The sequence below is a fragment of the Saccopteryx bilineata genome, chromosome 6 (assembly GCF_036850765.1).
Source record: "Saccopteryx bilineata isolate mSacBil1 chromosome 6, mSacBil1_pri_phased_curated, whole genome shotgun sequence".
In the NCBI taxonomy this organism is placed as follows: domain Eukaryota; kingdom Metazoa; phylum Chordata; class Mammalia; order Chiroptera; family Emballonuridae; genus Saccopteryx; species Saccopteryx bilineata.
The window spans coordinates 106,400,046-106,414,452 of record NC_089495.1 but is presented as its reverse complement, the minus strand read 5'-3'; positions in this window follow the sequence as shown (position 1 = coordinate 106,414,452).

The following is a 14,407-nucleotide window of genomic DNA, read 5'->3' as shown; positions in this document are numbered from 1 at the left end:
GATTATTTTGACATTTGATTGTGCTGTATACCCCTCCCCCAAAGTTAAATTGTCTTCTGTCACCTACTATCTGGTTTTCTTTGTGCCCCTCTCCTCCCCTAACCCCTCTCTCCTTCTTCACCCCCTCCCCCCTCCCCCAACCTCCCACCCCTGTTGCCATCACATTTTTGTTCATGAGTGGATTAAAAAGCTTTGGTACATATATACTATGGAATACTACTCAGCCATAAGAAATGATGACATCGGATCATTTACAATAACATGGATGGACCTTGACAACATTATACGAGTGAAATAAGTAAATCAGAAAAAAAAAAAACTTAGATAAATCCATACATAGAAGGGACATAAAAATGAGACTCAGAGACATGAAAATAAAGAACAAGTAAATTTAAATCAACAAACTGACCAATATTTCAATGGGAACTATGCTCCTCTCACTGACCACCAATGAAAGAGGTGCCCCTTCCGGAAGTGTGACGGGGGCCAAAACGGCCTCAGGGGGCCGCATGCGGCCCGCAAGCCGTAGTTTGGGGACCCCTGCTGTAAATTCTAAAATCATACTGTCACATTCTTCAAAAAATTCCAATGGACTACTGATTGGAAGTGATTGAATTTTAGATATATAGACTTCTTTTTTTTTTTTTTTTTTGTATTTTTCTGAAGCTGGAAACGGGGAGAGACAGTCAGATAGACTCCCGCATGCGCCCGACCGGGATCCACCCGGCACGCCCACCAGGGGGCGACGCTCTGCCCACCAGGGGGTGATGCTCTGCCCCTCCGGGGCGTCGCTTTGCTGCGACCAGAGCCACTCTAGCGCCTGGGGCAGAGGCCAAGGAGCCATCCCCAGCGCCCGGGCCATCTTTGCTCCAATGGAGCCTCGGCTGCGGGAGGGGAAGAGAGAGACAGAGAGGAAGGAGAGGGGGAGGGGTGGAGAAGCAAATGGGCGCTTCTCCTGTGTGCCCTGGCCGGGAATCAAACCCGGGACTTGTGCACGCCAGGCCGACGCTCTACCACTGAGCCAACCGGCCAGGGCCGATATATAGACTTCTTATCCCTGAACATGGTATATCAGTGTAAACATGTATATTGGGTTTTCTAAAGATTTAAAATTTTTTCTCCACAAAGATTTTTTATATATTATTGATTTAATTTTTTTTTTTAATTTAGTGAGAGGAAGTGAGGCAGAGACAGACTCCTTCCTGCATGCATCCCCACCAGGTTCCACCCGGCAAGCCCACTAGGGGGCGATGCTCTGCCCATCTGGGGACCTTGCTCCCTTGCAATGAGAGCCATTGTTTTAGCACCTGAGGTGAAGGCCATGGAGCCATCCTCAGCCTCCTGGGCCAAATCGCTGCAAACAAGCCAGGGCTGCAGGAGGGGAGGAGAAAAGAGAGAAAGAGAGAGAGAGAGAGAGAAACGAGAGGGGGGGTATAGAAGCAGATGGGAGCTTGTCCTGTGTGCCCTGGCTGGGAATCAAACCTGGGACATCCACATGCCGGGCCAACATTCTACCACTAAGCCAACAGGCCAGGGCAATTTTTATCCTATTTTTATTATTTGAAATAACATCTTTAAAATTTTTTTATTTGTAAGTATTTGTGACTAGTATATTGAAATAGAAGTTTTTTAATATATTTACCTTAAAGTGAGCTATCTTGCTAAACTTTTTAATTAATTCTAATACTATTTTTAGTTTCTTTTGTTTTCTAGATCAAAACTATATTATCTACAAATAATGACAATTTTATTTATATTCTTCTATTACTCAAACCTCGTATATCATTTTATTGTCTTACCGCACTCTAGGATCACACAAGCAGAGCCAGTCCCTGACCTGGTACAGAGGATCTCCCTTCCTCTGTGCTGCCTCCCTTGTACTTTAATATAAGCTTAATAAATTCTGTCTGGAAATTTCTCTGGGTTTCCTCTCAATTCTATCTTAGGAAACGCAAGAACCCCAATGCCAGTAACAGAACTATACACCTAAATCCAAACACAGTGCATTAAAAAGCTAGTGACACTCAAATAAGGTCTACACCCAAATTAATAGTACTGTACCAATATTAGTTTCCTTGTTTTCCCAATGTGCTGTAATTAGGTATGTATTATCCTTGCAGAAGCTTGGAGAAAGGTCCAATCAAACTGTATTATTTTTGAAATTTGTTTTGAGCCTTAAAGTCTTTTTTTTTTTTTGAGAGAGAGAGAGAGAGAGAGAGAAGCAGAGATAGGAAGGGAGAGAGATGAGAAGCATGAGTTCATAGTTGTGTCACTTTAGAGTGTTCATTGATTGCTTCTCATACATGCCTTGACTGGGGGGCTCAACTTGAGCCAGTGACCCCTTGCTCAAGCCAGTGATCTTGGGCTCAAGCCAGCAACGTTTGGCTTAAAGCCAGAGACCTTTGGGCTCAAGTCAGCGACCATGGGAAAATGTCGATGATCCCACCTTTGAGCCAGTGACCCTGCACTCAAGCTGGTGAGCCTACACTCAAGCCAAATAAATCCACACTCAAGTGGGTGACCTCAGGGTTTCAAACCTGAGTCCTCAGCATCCCAGGTTGACACTGAATTTACTGCACCACCACTGGTCAGGTTTAAACTCTTTTAAAGTAAAAAAAGATATAGATATCTATATACTATCTGAATCTTATATGTGTGTGTGTGTGTGTGTGTGTATATATATATATATATATATATATATATATATATATATATAATCTTATCTAGTGTGTTCGTAAAGTCATGGTGCACTTTTGACCGGTCACAGGAAAGCAAAAAAAAGATAGAAATGTGAAATCTGCACCAAATAAAAGGAAAACCCTCCCAGTTTCTGTAGGATGATGTGGCAGCATGTGCGCATGTGCAGATGATGACGTAACACCATGTATACAGCAGAGCAGCCCACGGCCATACCAGTTGAGATGTGGACGGTACAGAGGAAAGTTCAGTGTGTTCTGTGGCTCGCTAAATTAGAATCAGTGACCAAAGTGCAACGTGAATATCGGCGTGTTTATAACAAAGCGCCACCACATAGGAATAACATTACTCAGTGGGATAAGCAGTTGAAGGAAACCGGCAGTTTGGTGGAGAAACCCCATTCTGGTAGGCTATCAGTCAGTGACAAGTCTGTAGAGGCTGTACGGGATAGCTACCTAAGGAGCCCTAAAAAATCTGTGCATGAGCCCACATCGAACTGCACTGAATAGGTATGAAACTGGGAGAGTTTTCCTTTTATTTGGTGCAGATTTCACATTTCTATCGTCTTTTGTTGCTTTCCTGTGACCAGTCAAAAGTGCACCATGACTTTACGGACACACTGTATGTATAACTGTATTGCTCACTTTGGATTCCTGCTTTCATTCCATTTTCAGTCCTTTGGTATTTCAGAGTAGTTTACTCAGACTAGTTCCTTTACTTTCTTGATAGCTCAGTCATATTTTATTTAGCATTTAAAAAATAATTTTTAATTGATATTTTTAGAGAGGAAGCGGGAGACAGAGAGAGAAAGAGAATGAGAGAGAGAGAGAGAGAGAGAGAGAGAGAGGGAAACTTCCATTTGTTGTTCCACTTCTTTATGCATTCTTTAGTTGATTCTTGTATGTGCCCTGACTCGGGATTGAATCTGTAATCTTAGCATATCAGGATGACTCTAACCAATTGAGCTATCTTTCCAGGGCTTATCTAGCATTTTCTAGGTGCTTTGTAGCAGAAGTGGGTTTTTTTTTGGTATCTTATCTACAACATTTCGGGAAATAATAGTTCTGCTGCACAAAAGAATATGAGAACTAAGAAGGCTTATAAGAAAAAATGCTACCTTAGTGCTAAAAAATGGATAAACTCAGTTCAGCGGAGTACCACAAAGTCCAGCTTAATCAATAAAATGGTTTTATAATCAATAAATAATTCTCTTTTTTTTTTGTATTTTTCTGAAGCTGGAAACGGGGATAGACAGACAGACTCCCACATGCGCCCGACCGGGATCCACCCGGCATGCCCACCAGGGGGCGACGCTCTGCCCACCAGGGGGTGATGCTCTGCCCCTCAGGGGCGTCGCTCTGTCGCAACCAGAGCCACTCTAGCGCCTGGGGCAGAGGCCAAGGAGCCATCCCCAGCGCCCGGGCCATCTTTGCTCCAATGGAGCCTTGCTGCGGGAGGGAAAGAGAGAGACAGAGAGGAAGGAGAGGGGGAGGGGTGGAGAAGCAAATGGGCGCTTCTCCTGTGTACCCTTGCCGGGAATCGAACCTGGGACTTGTGCACGCCAGGCCAACGCTCTACCACTGAGCCAACCAGCCAGGGCAATAAATAATTCTTAATATAAAGTGGAAAGAGCATGGGCTTTAATGTCATATCGACAAACTATATTTATACTCTAACCATACAAGTTATTTACTAGTTAACTCTGTGAGTCAAATGAGATTGAGTGGGTAACACAGATGAGCTGTGGGTAACAAATAACTACCAAATGTCAGTGGCTTGCCACCACAGACTTCCTTCTGGCTCACATTACAGGCAGCAGCTCCACTCCTATGGATTGCTTTTGGGATCCAGGCTAAAGGAGCAGCCTCTGTCTGGATATTCTTTTTTCCTTACAAAAGGAAAAGGGATGGCAGAACTAAGTGATGACTTTTACAGAGAAAGTCTCGTGGCAAGCCAGACATCAGTGAGGTGGAGTGTATCATTCTTTGTTAGGAACATGCTGGAAATGCAGGAACAGTATAGCAAATATTCCAACAAGAGTGAAGTATTCATAGATTAACCTTACTAATCATGGATTATTTGCCTGTTACTCCACACCTTGTCAGTGCAAAGAACTCCCATATGCCCTTCTCCCAGGATCTGCAGTTTTCAACATTTTACCACATTTGTACCATCTCTTTTATTCTTTCTCTCTCTTACATTTGTATACCCTCCATCATTCTGCTGCGGCCTCTACAGCTCCTTTTGTCTTCAAGGGAAGGGAAAGAAAAGAAGGGGCAGAGTGGGGAGACGGGGGAGGCAGGGAAGGGAAAATATGTTTTCCACCAATTTGTTTTTTTATTAAAAAAATCACAAATAGCACAGTGGCAAAGAATAGGTTCTCGATATCATGAATTATTGCCCCTCCCCACTCCATGTTTCATTTGCTTATTCCCTGTAGATAGTCCAGATCTTCATCTTTTTCTCTAGGTCCTGTTGGTTGGGGATATTGGTCCTAGCAGTGTGTTTATTTGGATGAAATCTTCTTACAACAAAGCCAGCTGAGGTCCCGTGGAGCTGATTATATGGACAAAGTGTCTATACTGGGTTTGTGGGTACTGGCTTGTTGGAAAAAGCATACAGCACACAGTGAAGTCTGCTCTCCTGCGTGGAAGACACACCATGGCCAGTGACCTGTGTCTTCTGCAGTCCTGGAGGTAAGGAGGCCATAGCACCAGCAGGGACTAATGGTGGCCAGTGAACCCTTATGAGCAGGATTAGCCCTAATTTGGTCATTTCGGGCAAAGCTGTAACCATAAACATCCTAAATCCAGAAATTAAGGTTTCCTAAACAATTCTCAGAAGGCATTCCTGGCAGCACTGCTTTCCCGAGGAAGCAGAGAAGCCTGAAACAAAATCCAGATGCCCTTCATGGACATTTGCTTTGTTACAGAAGGCAGTGCTATCAAAGAGAAATGGCTTCTCTGGCTTTCCATATAGTGTCCCAAATGCAGTAGTGCCAACGGCATTCTCAGAAAAGCAACGGTGTCCTCAGAAGAGTAAACTTGGTGTCACGTAGATTAATGTGCTACAAAGTAAGTATATGCAGTAACTTTGGGAACGTCTGTGCCCCATGAGGTAGGAAGGACTGGCAAGCCCACTTCCTATGCTGTCCTGAGGTGCTCTGCTAAAGGCCACCTGAAAGGGGGCAGGCAGATGGCCCTGGGCACCACAATCAGCATTCCCATTTGTGTGGCTGCTCTAGACTGGGTCTGGGTACTTCTGAATCAGCATTCCTGAGGAGAGTTTGTAATTAGATGTTAGAAATCAGCAGAAGGGACTAGAGGGAGGAGTAGGGATGAGAGGACAGAAGGAGAGAGAATAGACAGGGAACTACGGCTGATGAAATGTCTGGTGCATCAGACACGTTCTGTAACAATGATAATAATAGTATCTTACATTGTTGAGCATTTACTATGTTCTAGGTTCTGTTCTGGCCACTTTACATATGTTATTTCATTAATGCCTTTCACCAGCCTTATGAAGTGGGTATTATTATTATTTTTTTTTTATTTATTCATTTTAGAGAGGAGAGAGAGACAGAGAGAGAGAAGGGGGGAGGAGCTGGAAGCATCAACTCCCATATGTGCCTTGACCAGGCAAACCCAGGGTTTCGAACTGGCAACCTCAGCATTTCCAGGTCGACGCTTTATCCACTGTGCCACCACAGGTCAGGCCGAAGTGGGTATTATTATTGTTATCTCTACTTACAGGAACCAAGACATGGAGTAGCTTGCTCCAACAGGTATAGATTGAAAGGGGTGTGTACCTTACTTCATTTAATACAACAACCACAACCCTGAGATACAGATTTTTATCATCTCCATGTTACAGGTAAGGAAACTAAGGCCCTTGGAGGACCAACATTAACATCACTAGGGAGCTTGTTAGAAACACAGAATCTTGGCCCCCACTTCAGAGCTACAGAGTCAGAAACCTGTACAGAACCCTGTGGCTAGACCAGCGGACTCTAGTGAGTCTCAAACTTGCACGAGCATGAGTCACCTAGAGACTATGTATGCTAAAACCTGGATTCCTCGGTCTATCCCCTAGAGATTCAGGGTTCATGGTATTTCACAGTAGTATTTTGGCCCTCTGTAGAACTGCTTCTACCAAGTACTTTTTTAGATCACATCATCTATCATGATTAGCTGATGTCAAAAAGCACAGTTTTCATACCAGTAAGAAGCAGGTATCAAAGCTTTGTTTAGCTCAGGGTTGACACATTCTTTCCGGAAAGGCCAAATAAATATTTTAGGCTTTGTAGGCTATTTGATCTATCACAAAAACAGCCACAAACAATATGTAAATAAATGAGGGTGATTGTTTTCCAAAACAACTCAATAAACTCATTTATTTATTTATTTATTTAAGAGAGAGAGAAAGGAACATCAATTTGTTGTCCCACTTATTTATGCATTCCTTGGTTGGTTCTTGTATGTGCCCAGACTGGGGATTAAACCCACAACCCCCGCACATTGGGATGATGCTCAAACCAACTGAGCTACCCAACTAGGACCATTAACTCCTCCTCATTTAACTCATAACTGAGGGATCCTCCAGTGATGGCAATGAGACTACTTCAGAGTGTACTTGAGGAGCAGGGACTTAAATATTCAGACAGGAAAGGACTATCTAGATAAAATAGCTAATACTGTAGGGGAGGAAAAACAATTTACCTCGACTCTGCTAAGCCCTTAGCTGTCCTGCCTGTCATAAAAGAGATTGTCAAAAGAAAACAATTTTAAAGAATTGTTTTATTGATTGTTTGAGAGAGAGAGAGAGAGAGAGAGAGAGAGACATTCATTTGTTCCACCTATGCGTGCATTCACTGGTCACTTCCTTTATGTGCCTTGACAGAGGATCAACCCACAACCTTGGCATTATGGGACAATCCTCCCGCTAAGCTAACTGGCCAGGGCCAGAAAAACAATGTTAAATAGGTATGTAAGGGATCCCACCAAAAATATGAGACTCAAAGGTAGCCAGAAAGTTGAGGCTTACCTACCATCATAAGCTAAGGTAAATGATAGGGGCCTGGGGCTTCAAAGGGGAAGAAGGCAAGTCACAGAAAGGTAAGAAGCACAAATGCTTGGTAAGCAAATGTGTGCCATGCTGTGATGAAAAAGTTTCTCTGGTAATAACACTCTTCCTGGTACAGGCTCCTTTTCTACTTTCTTTCAGGCAGGTAAGAGGGAGGTAAAACTTTGACAGAATCAGCTGAGCCTTGTTTGCCTTAAGGTCAAAATAATCCACTAAAGTGCTAATGTGGTACATCCTGTTAATGGACTAACGGGGTCCGTCTGTGGCTCCTGATGGCTTCCAGGGCTGGCTTATATAGGGGGAAAACCATTAGTCACTGTGGCTAACAGAGTTGGGTCATGGACCAGGGCTGAAACACAACTGAGGTCAAGACGTTTCTGGGGCTGGCTTTGGCCAGGTAGCTCAGTTAGTTAGTGTCCACCCAACACGCTTAGATTGTGAGTTGGATCTGCAGTCAGGGCACATAAAAGAATCAACCAATGAATTCATAAATATGGGGGACAACAAGCTGATGTTTCTCTCTGTGTGTCTTTCTCTCTCTCACTCACTCTCCCTCTGCCTTCCTCTCTCTCTAAATATCAATAAATGGAATTTTAAAAAAATTGTTTTGAGGATTCTAAGATGGTGATGGAGTAGGCAGATGTTGCAACTGCCACCTCTCAGGTCCAAATTGCATTACAACTTAATTTAAGAACAATCATTCTGAAAATCCAACTTTGGACTAAACAAAGAGGAGTCTATAACCAAGGATCACAGAATAAACCACACCGAGAGCGGTAGGAAGGGCAGAGACGTGGAAAGGGCTGCCCCGCTCCCAGGAGCTAGTGGCAGCTGAGGGTCCAGAGGGACTCTCACTGCAGGAAGGGTCACCCTGAGAGACTGCAGAGGGACTTCAGAGGGGAGGGACCTCAGCCCCGGGCCGGAGCCCCAGAGCCTAGAAGAGGCTTCCACACAGTATTTGGTGGTGATAAGAGCCCAGGTTTCTGAGAGATGATAGCTCTCAGAGGCTTGGCCTGTGCAGAAAATCTCGTTCACAACCACTTACCTGGGACTCCAGTGGAGGGCGGGCTGAGAGGACTAGAGTTTCGTGAGGAGAGTGTGAATTTGGTGGACCAGGGAGAGACACGGTGGGGGAACAGCCACTGGAACCCTGTGCTGAGTCATTCTCCAATACTGCAGTTACCATCTTTCTTGGGTGCAACAATCCCCTCTGAGTGGCATCAACTTGGGGAGAAGCAATGCTCCACCCTCAGTGGTCTCTCCAGACCTACCCCATGAAGACTGAATTGTTTTGCAAAGTCAGCCAGGAAGCAGGGGGCGCATCAGGTGACAATTTTCTGGTGCTGAGGCTGGAGCTTCCGCCCATATCCTCCCAAGTCAATGATTGGTGCTTCCGCCTCATGGGAGATTCAGTAGAAATTGCTGGGAGTGTGGGCAGACCACACCTCTGGGTCTCAGAGGACACACCCATAGGACTCCTGGTGGCCACACCCTACTGAGGTCTGTGATAAAAGTCCAGACAGACTGTCACTTGGGGCCGAGGGGTGGGAAGCACACCCACCACCCTTTCTAATCCCTGAATTACCTCAGGGTCTAGACTCTACCAGAGGTTTTTTCAGTGGCTGAGCTCAACAAGCGGCCAGCAGACAGAGGCTACAGGAGGTGTGACTCAGAGAACCTTGGCCTTTTAAGGGAACCTTCCCCCAGGCCCAATGTGGGTAAAGCTAGCCTAGGAGTGCAGCTTGATATTTCCATGTACATCTGGGACTAGCAGAGGCAGCCAAAAACTCTGGATTGCTTGTAGTTCCAAGAAGGTTGCTGAAGGCCAGTCACAGGCAGTGTCTCCCAGTGGTCTGCACTGGGTTCCTTCCAGGGATGCCCAGAGCTGGCATATCCAGTAGCCAGCTGCAGTGAGCATCAGTTCAGGACCTAACAACCCTTGGTAGAGTGGTATCCTAAAGAAGGGCTCCTCACACCTGGCCCAGCTGAGCCAAGTTCTGCTTTCTGTAATAAGCACCAGCATAGCGGCTCATGTGCATTAGATAAGGTGGAACTTCACAATCAGCTGGTCTGGGTGCTGGATATCCTGCCTCACTGGGCTAGATTCCACAGGGGGAAGGGGGAGAGCCTTGGAGCATGAATATTCAAAATGTGGGTCCCTGCAAGTGTATGTCCGGTCGAGGGGCTTAGCCACTTTCTGGGCAGGGCACAGTCAGCCCCAGGAGAGGGCTCTCTCAGTCTTCCTCCCTGAGACCAGGGTCTCACCAGCTGTAAAAATTTCTGCAGAGGGGACTGTTGGCCTGAACCTGCTGCTCACATTTCTGGGGAGAAATAAAATGTGAGTATCCAGCAGTGCTGAGGGTTTAGGCTCTGGAGTAGGGGCCACTTTCCTTGTACTGAGCTCCTGACCGAGACCCCTGAAGTAGGTGTTCCCACTAATGTTGTAGTCCCAACCTCAGCTGCCCCACCAATATTGCAACCTGTAGAGGGGTTGGTTGGGTGAGGCCAGTCTGAGCCCACACTACTGTCTTTCTATAGAAGACTCTGTGGAAAACAAGGCAGCTTCAAGAGGAGGTGAAGCAGCTGAAATGTGGAGACAAATCTTACAGAGCTTGGGCTTATATGGAGCTATTATCTCTAAGCAGGAGGAAGCTGATTCTTATATACAGGTTGGCCCCTCCCACACTACCCAGGCACAAGAAACGTAGACACAAACAGTGAATGAAGAAGTAGTTCCAGAGAGGTAGCCCACGGCATGTTACAAACAACAGCTGATGCCAACCCAAGAAGACCTAGAACCAACAAAACCAAAACTGGGTGGCAGACAGCACCAAGCTTAGACTCAGCTAACTACACAAGCAGCACACCCAAAGAAGGAGTTCAGCAGGCACCAGACACTGTGGAGAATAAATATGCCCGAAAGGACAGACACTGCACAGTGTTTAATACACATGATCAACGTTGACTCTTAAAGCCAGCCAGGCTGAAGGGATATCTGCATCCACGAAAGGACCAACAGCATTCAATACTCACATACAACAAGAGGGTAAATAGTACCCTCAAGAAGCATGCCTAAAGCATGGAAAACAGGTGGCCTGGAGGTCAGTACCACCAAGCCCATCTTCCTCATAGAGACACCACAACAAATTTCAAAGTCAGAAAGTGCTACTTAATACACAGACAAAATGGGCAAGAAAAGAAATATGACCAAATGAATCAACGAGAGAAATCCCAGAAAAAGAACTAAATGAAATGGAAGTAACTAAACTACCAGATGCAGAGTTTAAGATAACGATTTTAGAATGCTCAAGGATCTTAAAGAAACAATGGATGGTCATATGAGTACCTAAATAAAGAGATAGCAAATATCAAAAAGGACATTGAAATCATAAAAAATAACCAGTCAGAAATGACAAATACAATATCAGAAATGAAGACTGCACTAGAAGGAATCAACAGCAGGCTGGATGAAGCAGAGAAGTGAATCAGCGATTTAGAGGACAAGATAAACAAAAGCACAGAAGCAGAGCAGCAAAATGAAAAGTGGATTGTAGATTGAAAGAATAAAATGGCAGTAAATAAGTACATATCCTTAATAACCTTAAATATAAATAAATTAAATGCTCCAATCAAAAGACATAGAGTAGCTGCATGGATAAGAAAACAGGACCTAAAAAAAAGAAAAAAGAAAACAGGACCTATACATATGCTGTCTATAAGAGATCCACCTCAGAACAAAAGATACACATAGACCAGTGGTAGTCAACCTGGCCCCTACCGCCCACTAGTGGGTGTTTCACCTTTCATGGTGGGCAGTAGCGGAGCAACCAAAGTATAAATAAAAAGATAGATTTAACTATAATAAGTTGTTTTATAAAGATTTATTCTGCCTAACAGTGAAAATCTGACATAAAGTACTTGGTAAGTAATTATTATTATATGCTTTAACTTGCTGTAACTCTGCTTTATAAATTTTATAAAGAAAAGTTACTTTTCTACTTTATAAATCACTATTACTGTGGAACCAGTGGGTGGTTAGAAAATTTTACTGCTAACAGAGATACGAAAGTGGCCCTTAGGTATAAAAAGGTTGACTACCCCTGACATAGACTGAAAGTGAAGAGATGGAAAAAAGTATTTCATGTAAATGGAAATGAAAAAAGTCCTGGAGTAGCAATACTTATATCTGAAAAACAGACTTTAAAATGAAGGCTATAACAAGAGATAAAGAAGGTCACTACATAATGATAAAGGAAGTAATCCAACAGGAGGATATAACCATTGTAAATATTTATGCACCTAATATAGGAGCACCTAAAGCAGATTTTGATGGACATAAAAGGTGAGATCAACAGAAATACTGTAATAGTAGGGGATTTTAATACTCCAGTAACATCAATGGATAGATCCTCCAGACAGAAAATTAACAAAGAAACAGCTGCCTTAAATGACACACTAGAGCAATTGGATTTAATAGATATCTTCAGAACTTTTCACCCCAAAGCAGCAGATTATACATTCTTTTCAAGGGCTCATAGTACATTCTCTAGGATAGACCCATGTTAGGACACAAAAGGGGTCTCAATAAATTTAAGAAGATTGAAATCATATCAAGCATCTTCTCTGATCATAATGGCATGAAACTAGAAATTAACAATAGAAAATCTGAAAACCATTCAAACACATGGAGACTAAATTACATGTTATTAAATAACAAATTGGTTAACAATGAGATCAAGGAAGAAATCAAAAATTTTCTTGAAACAAATGAAAATGAACATACAATAATTCAGAATTTATGGGACATGGCAAGAGCAGTCCTGAGAGGGAAGTTCATGGCATTATAAGCATACCTTAAGAAGCAAGAAAAAGCTCAAATAAACAACTTAACCGGGCACCTAAAATAACTAGAAAAATAAAAACAAATAAAACACAGAGGAAGTAGAAAGAAGAAAATAATAAAGATTAGAGTGGAAGTAAATGACATAGAGGTTAAAAAAAATACAAACAATCAATGAAATCAAGAACTGGTTATTTGAAAAGGTAAACAAGATTGATGAACTTTTAACCAGATTCACCAAGAAAAAAAGAGAGAGGACTCAAATAAATAAAATTAGAAATGAAAGTGGAGAAGTAACAACTGACACTGCAGAAATACAAAAGATTGTAAAAAAAAATACTATGAAGGTCTATATGCCAAAAAAATGGACAACCTAGGTTAAATGCATAAATTCCTAGAAACATACAATCTTTCAAAACTCATTCTGGAAGAATCAGGAAACCTAAACAGACCGATTACAACAAGTGAAGTAAAAACAGTAATAAAAAAACTCCCAGCAAACAAAAATCCTGGACCAGATGGCTTCACAGACAAATTTTACCAAGCATTCTAAGAAGAACCAACATTATTCTTCTCAAGCAACTATATTTCAAAAAATTCAAGAGGAGGGAAGACTTCCAAGTCCTTTCATGAAGCAAGCATTATCCTCATTCCAAAACCAGATGAAGAAACTACAAAGAAAGAAAACTATAGGCCAATATCCCTGATGAACATAGATGTTAAAATTCTCAACAAAATGTTAGCAAACCAGATCCAGTAACATATCAAAAAGATCATACTTCATGATCAAGTGAGATTTATTCCTGGGAGGCAAGGCTGGTACAATATTCACAAATCAATAGATGTGATTCATATCATAAACAATAGGAAGGATAATAATCACACAATTATATCAATAGATGCTGAAAAAGCATTTGATAAAATTCAGCACCCATTTATGATCAAAACTCTCAGCAAAGTGAGGAATACAGGGAACATACCTCAACATGATGAAAGCCATCAGTGACAAACCCTCAGCCAACATCATACTAAATAGGCAAAAATTAAAAGCAATTCCCTTAAGATCAGAAACAAGGCAGGGGTGCCCCCTTTCACCACTCTTATTCAACATAGTTCTGGAAGTCCTAGCCACAGCAATCAGACAAGAAGAAATGAAAGGTATCTAAATTGGAAAAGAAGAAGTACAACTATCATTATTTGCTGATGGCATGATACTGTACATAGAAAACCCTAAAGTCTCAGTCAAAAAACTACTAGACCTGATAAATAAATTCAGCAAGGTAGGAGGATATAAAATTAATATGCAGAAATCAGTGGCATTTTTATGCACCAACAACAAACTGTCAGAAAGAGAAATTAAGGAAACAATCCCCTTCACTACTGCAACAACAACAAAAAGTACCTAGGAGTAAATTTAACCAAGGAGGTAAAAAACTTGTACTCAGAAAATTATAAGACATTGTGAAAGGAAATCAAGGAAGATACAAACAATGGAAGCATATACCCTGTTCACGGATAGGAAGAATAAACATCATTAAAATGTCTATATTACCCAAAGGAATTTATAAATTCAGTGCAATTCCTATTAAAATACCAATGGTATACTTCAAAGATATAGAAAAATTATTCAAAACTTCATATGGAACCAAAAAATAACAGGAATAGCCTCAGCAACCTTAAAAATAAAGAATAAAGTGAGAGGTATCACACTTCCTGATATCAAGTTATACTATAAGACCATTGTAATAAAAACAGCTTGGTACTGGCATATGAACAGGCATACAGTTC